This window comes from Eleginops maclovinus, chromosome 10, assembly GCF_036324505.1.
Source record: "Eleginops maclovinus isolate JMC-PN-2008 ecotype Puerto Natales chromosome 10, JC_Emac_rtc_rv5, whole genome shotgun sequence".
In the NCBI taxonomy this organism is placed as follows: Eukaryota; Metazoa; Chordata; class Actinopteri; order Perciformes; family Eleginopidae; genus Eleginops; species Eleginops maclovinus.
In genome coordinates, this window is record NC_086358.1 from 5,974,705 (window position 1) to 5,981,694 (window position 6,990).

Here is a 6,990-nt window from a genome sequence, read left to right on the forward strand (position 1 = left end):
GTAAAGTAAAATATCTCAAATCATACACTAAAGAATTATTCAATATCTGCACTCTGTTTTGGACGTAGTTAAAGATTGATTTTAGCCCAAGCTAAAGTCGCTGAGGTAGTGTTTATTTAGGTTTGAGTCATTCAGCTGTTGAGATAATGTATATACACTCGAACAGCACACACTCACAGGCCTCAACTTCCTCTGCTGTCTTTGTTTTGGAGAAACAGTAACCAGAAAGTGATGTGAGATTACCACATATAAAGAACTGAGAACGTTGTCCCTAATTCCTTATGTCTATGAACAAACCTTCCAGTCTGTCTGAGGTTATTTGCAGGACACACAGTTTTTTAATCATCATGTTTTAAACATCTATTATTAAGCCTATATAAGATATCGTTGCATATGTGTTCACTGTGGCCTCTTAATGTGAAAGCCTCTTGTCTGTAGGTGTAGCGTAACAGCACAAAACAAATCCATTTTTTCACACTCAGCCCCCATATTGATCTCCACTTGAGATTATCCATCCTTTTTGTATAATCCACTTAGGAAGTGAGAAGAGAGGTGAGAAAAAATATGCGTTTAGTCGCAGAAAAAGACCTTACATAAACTTGTTTTGACTAGTTTAAAGGAAGTGGATCCGGTGAAAGATGATGAGTATCACTAACTATAACTGTGTCACCTTTCGCATGCTTAATGAAGTGCTCAAACTTCATGATCAACAGCTTAATTGGTTTAATCTATTTATTTAAAGCCTTTGTAATGCAACCTATTTTTGAGTTCTGTATCTCTAATGCTTTGTAAAGCCACAAGATGGCCCCATAAGCATGTCTGTGTGCTTTATCTGTTTCTATGTGGACATAATTAAACTGTCAGCCAGGGAAAATAAGCAGAAAGCCTCTTATAAGTGAAGCTCCCCGAGGTTACACTGCTTTATAGTTGATTCTGCTATATTTCTCAGATTTTCTGGTGTTTATTTGTTGCTTTCTGACGTGACTGGGTATATTTTGACACAGAGAAAAGGTCAACTGAAATGTTAATGATGTGCACATTTTGTTTATAGCATGTGCATGAAGCTGCCGCTGCAGGTACTTGAACATTTAATTGAATTTCTGCCAAAAACCCGCTCGCTTTTCAAGGGTCAACAACCTCGTTGACAAGGTACATCTAATTCATTTGCCTGGTTTGTTTACATGACTCACTCCTCAGATGTCACTGCATCTGAATCCCCACTGGTACCTGCTTGTGGTAAGAAAGACATACTATTCCCTGCAGGTGATGTGGGATATGCTATACTCAGTGAAACATGGAGATCAACTTTATTAATTTGGTGATTTAATTCAGGCTCATCCGTCCTGTAGAATAAAGTGGAGTTTCATTTAATAATCCTAGGTGAATGAGGGGAATGTGAATCTCAGCTGACACTCTATTAATCAACAGGAACAAAGTGTATTAAGACAATCCAGTGTAATACATCAAATAAAGTGAATATCTGTCTAGGAATGTACATAGCTTCACTTGTAAATAAACCTTGCACCCACACATGTCTTTGTTTTGTGCATCAGCCCCTCAAAGCAATCTGGATCTGCATGCCAGGGGTGACAAACACCAGCAGGCTTTATTTCTTTATTTTATCTCCGAAAAATGTGTTGTCATGTCACTCGTTTGAGCGTGACAGCATTTCAGTGTGAGTGTTGAGTCATTTTATTGGAAGTGTAAAAAACCCTCATCATCCCTGACTCAACCATCAGATGGATTTAAGGAGCAGCAGGAGTAGGATTGGGAGGATATCATCACCCACTGGGAGTAAGAGCCTAACTTAGATACTTGAGCCGGCACGGTCACAGAACATCTTGCCCTTAACTCCACACGAAAGACCACCTGCAGTCACAAATAAAGCCATAACACACCGCAGTATTGCAATATACTGTACTGATATAATATTTCCTCCCACAATCCTTCTGCTTGCATGCATTCTGATAAGCCTGAGGACATTTATACAAATACAGAAGCAGTGTTGACATATTAAGACCATGTGATTTCATATTTGTCAGTTTTTATTTTTTAACACATTTCCTTGGGCTTATTGCCTAAAACTTTATCGTTTGAGATGTCAAGTCAATGGGTGAACTGATTGGATTGGATTAGATATACTCCATTGATCGCAAAGTGGGACATTTTGTAACAGCAGCATGTCAACAAGGCATTGCACATGAGTTAAAACTACAATACAATAAAAAACAAAAACTGTAATTATGTCAACATCTATAGAAATCACCATACAAATGTACAGAATGCACTGTAACAGACCAACTACTATAGTTTGTTAACATTTAGGGGGGCAAGGTTTCTTATTTACAACAAAAAGGTCAGTTTTCATATTTAAGGGCAACATATAAAGGCCTCAATAATTAAAAGATCAGGTTAGCATTTATTTCTAGTGTTTTGTGCTTCAAGAAACCCTTAATAAAAGACAAGTGTTGGTCCCATTTGTCATATTCTCACACTTCTGTACACACTACTGTCCATGTAACTCAGCCCCAAGTCCGTTTATTAAAATTGAACATTGAGTGTTTGCATTTTCCTAAGGCTTGTTCTAGAAACAGCTGCCACTGTAGTTTTTAGCAAATGCAGCTCAAACAGATGGAAACACGGGCCTTTCTACTGGAGGGGATTAATACAAATTCTGTGATTTAGCAAGTATTTACAACAGGCCTACATGACCCGGAAATCAACTGTAATAATATGCCCATGTTGAACATTATGGAGGAAGTTATTAGTCAGTACAGCTAGCGGCTCATTGATTTGTTTTTAATAGCTTGGAAAAACAATGGAAGTCTATGGCATACTGGAAATACTGGATTTGTTTTGCTCTTTTAATGGGATTTGTTGACAATAAGATAAACATATACAACTTACTGCTTTGAATGACATCGGCCTTCGTAACTTTGGTTGACGACATGGATGTCAATGGCCTTTTTACGATCTTCTGTTCTTTTTATAATAAGTATGCGATGCCCTACCTGCAGCTATCTCACACCAAAAATTGCTTTGCATGCTGCTGACCCTAAAAGCTTCCCTGGTGTGCTTCAAGCTAATTTTTCACCTCATTAGCCTGAACAGACATAAAAAAATGTGGGACACTGTGAGGACAAAGCACGTTTCTGTTTGTATCCAACACAGAAAAAGACACGGGACGATGCAACGAAGACGGGAGGACGTGTCGACTGCAGTGTTTGTACACTACAGTTCTCAAAGACGTTATGACAATGAATGATGTGATAAGAAATGGCAGCACACCAGCACTGAGAGTCACATGTGTAGAGGTTTTTCCACCTACGGTTGTCGATATGTGATTGGGCTCACGTGCGCGGTCTAACCAGGAGGTGAGGGCAGGGTTTGACGTTGATGAATTATGCTGGTAGGTCTGTTTTCTCCCCCTTCTCCCCCCTCTCTCTCTTTCCTCTCTTTCCTCTCTGTCTTGCAGGCACAGAGGAAGCTTTCTATCGCACCCAAAGAACCTCATCAGCATTCAACATGCATCACCAGCTCACTGCATCCAATCACGTGCGCTTACCATACAGAGTGCGTGTGTGTGTGTGTGCGTGTGTGTGTGTGTGTGTGTGTGTGTGTGTGTGTGTGTGTGTGTGTGTGTGTGTGTGTGTGTGTGTGTGTGTGTGTGTGTGTGTGTGTGTGTGTGTGTGTGTGATGGGTGCAGACAGGCAGAGACAGGCAGGGAGAATCCCTTTGTGTTCACTGTGAATCCCCAAGGTCATGTATAGGCGCTCGAGAACAGATCGGAGACAGGAGCCAAGTGTGAGGTGGAGATCATGTTCAGGTCAAAGTGTGAGATTAGGATTGTGCACTACATTTAGGTTAATGGCATCACCAATGACCGGCTGACCAGATGTGTGTTGGATTATTGATCTAAAGTGGTGCTTCATCTCCCATCAGCAGGGAAAACCCCCTCAGGCTCAGTATGAGCTTGTTTCCACGATATTAACATCCCCTCCAGTGAATATTCTCCCGTAATCCGAACATGAGGAGGTACGAGAGCAGGAGTTTGGCCGCAAGTCGATTTTTTTCCAAGAGATAGCAGTCATGTTTGATACCCAGTTCCCATGGCAACCAGCGACCGCGGCACACCTGACCTACATATGTGCTGTATGTACACAAACACGCACTTACCATCTGTTACTGACACTGTGTGGAGTCTGATGAGAGACGGCAAGAACAAACAGAGGAGCCAGGAGCTGCTTTCGCCATTTTTTGACAAGATGTTAAGGAGTTGTGTCAACAAATGCTTGAAGTCACTTGGAGACAAGCTGTGTTTGCAATAGGGTTTATGAGAGTATTATTGTGGATATGTGGACATTTTATTTATTAAACGACGGCTTGTTACTTGCAATGTGCAACAAATAGTTATTACAGAAATATCATTTTTCAATCAGAGCCACGTGAATGGTTTTCTGGTTTTGATAGCAAGCTGCCATACTTCTTTATGGCAGTGCATGATCTAAAATTACTTCATATATTTACTCAAGAGCTGTACATAAGTATAAGTATGAGGTAGTTGTACTGATGCTTCTAATCCCCCACAGTTCAGAGGAAGTTGTTTCTGAAGAGATTGAAAAAGATGAGGGGAGCTGCAGAGTTGGGATACAATTCTCTTGTGATCTAGCGATGCCTTTTCACACACTTCCTGGTCATGTGTTGTTAATGTTAACTATTGTCTTTGGACGCCTTAAATTCACATGTCTATCTTGGGTTAAACCAATGTTAACTTGTGAGTTAGGTGTTGGAAAAGGCTATAGCTTAAATCTGACACCTGCACAAATAGAGCTTATGTGTACTACTATACATCTAAAATAACTTGTGGACCTTAAGACTTTTATCTTTCCTCTTCCTCTTTTCTCTGCATTTCCTTTGCTTTATGAGATCTTCTCTTTCTCTCCTGGGTGCGCTGCAGATCCAAAATAGCTGGTACCTCTCCTCTCCGTCTTGCTCTTTTCCTCTCCCCTCCATATTTCATCGATTCTGCCGAGACAGGGTAGGGGACAGTGCTCCCCTGTGGGGCATTCTGGGTAATAAATCTTATTCCTGTCTACATGTGGAGGCTCATGGGAAAATTCTGGCCCAGTTTTCACCCAGACAAATATATCCACAAAATGGAGGAAAGTGGGCCGAAAAAGTAGCGTAGAGGTGCACCTGAATAAGAGCGTTTGCCTAAAATCCCAATTAAAGGAACTCCACTATCTGAACTTTTCACAGCAATAACTATACTGTTCATTAAATTGTTTCTTATTTTAAAACCAAGCTCTTTATTTTTCTCATACTGCCTGTGCTGCAGCACCTCTTCTCACCCTCTGTCTGAAACCAGAGCCCAGTCTGCTCTGATTGGTTAGCTGGCCGGATCTGTAGTGATTGATCCACCATTTCGTTTTTTTTTATTCAAATAATGCACATTTTCAGGCTCATATTTTAATGTTGTGTAGTTTCCATGCTTTTATGTTCAAAAAGCTCTTTATTTATTGCTGCAGCACCTCTTTTCACCCTCTGTCTGAAACCAGAGCCCAGTAGGGTAGTCTTTAACCATTTATACAAAACTATCATCAATCTTTCATGTTTCAGGAAATGGCAGGCTATAGCTTCAAGCTACAGCTATATTGTATGTCTTCAAGTCTCTATAATGATTCATATCTTATAAGAAATATAACCTCATGAATAATAAACGGCTTCAATAATGCCAGGCCATCACACTATACAGTACATATTAGCAACAGCAGCAAAGTATGACTCACTTCCTTGAAAATACTCCGTTCACTCAATTGATCTGTCGTTCACAACCTCTTTCAACTCTCATTTCTATTCATCATTATAAGCAGGGTAGAGTGAGCTCAGAGCACGTCCCCTGGGCCAAAAAAACTGCATGAAGATACAGGACTGAGATCAACATTTAATAGCAGCTGTTGTGCTGAAAATAAAGCCACGTAAGGATCGTTTGCTTTTACAGATTTGTGAAAAAACCTGGAATAATTATCTTGCACCTATATTATCACATATAGACACCGTCTTTCTTTGTGCAGTCTGTATAGGTCTGATTGAAAAGCCAGACAGGAGATAAAAGTGCACTCTGGAACAGTAAAGTAAAATGGCCTTGTGCGCTTGGGTCATTTCGACGTGGAGCACCAACAGCCAACAACAGACTTATGCATCCTTTTCCCAGAGCAGATTGCTCCCAGCTGCCTGCAAAGCACAGCAGCTGTATTTATTTAAAGAGCACTAACTCTCTTAATCAAGGCGAAGACAACACAATGTACACCTGAACTAAATGAGATCCAAGTGCCCTGGTAATAAAGCACTTTATTTGGTTGGGAGTGTGCCATTCATCCTGTGAGTTCTTTCCTCAAATCAAATAATGTTTTTATTATCAGGATATGGCTATAAACCAAAATGTGGACAACACATTTGCATAAAACACAGACTTCTCAAATTCACACACACAGAATGAGACATCCCCCCCCCAGTGTGAGCCACTCTGTGACTTTCAGCTATAATTGCACATCTTCACCTTTGCTATCTCTTGTTCCAGGAACTGGTTTCATATCTTGTGCAGTTCAGCTGCGTGAGGTCCCGGGAAATCTCTCCGCCTGAATGCGTCGTGATAATTAAAAATGGAATTTATAGTCCGGAGAGCAACCGTTTCTGAGGGTTCGTTAATTTTTAATGGTTTCCCAGAATGGGAAGGGGCTAAATTATGTAAGATAATACATCACACTTACACTTTGGAAGTCACACAGTACAAACAATATTAGGCGTCACTTTGTGAGTGAACCCACTTTGAGATCTTACCCAAAATGTACATCTTGAACTTTCATTTCTATACGGAATGCCTTTTATAATAAATGCTGGGTGCAAACTCACTCATGTTTTCATTTTAGACACAGTCCATTTCCTCACAGCTGCCCAAAGGAGACTTTCTGCTGGCAGAAAGTCGACAGA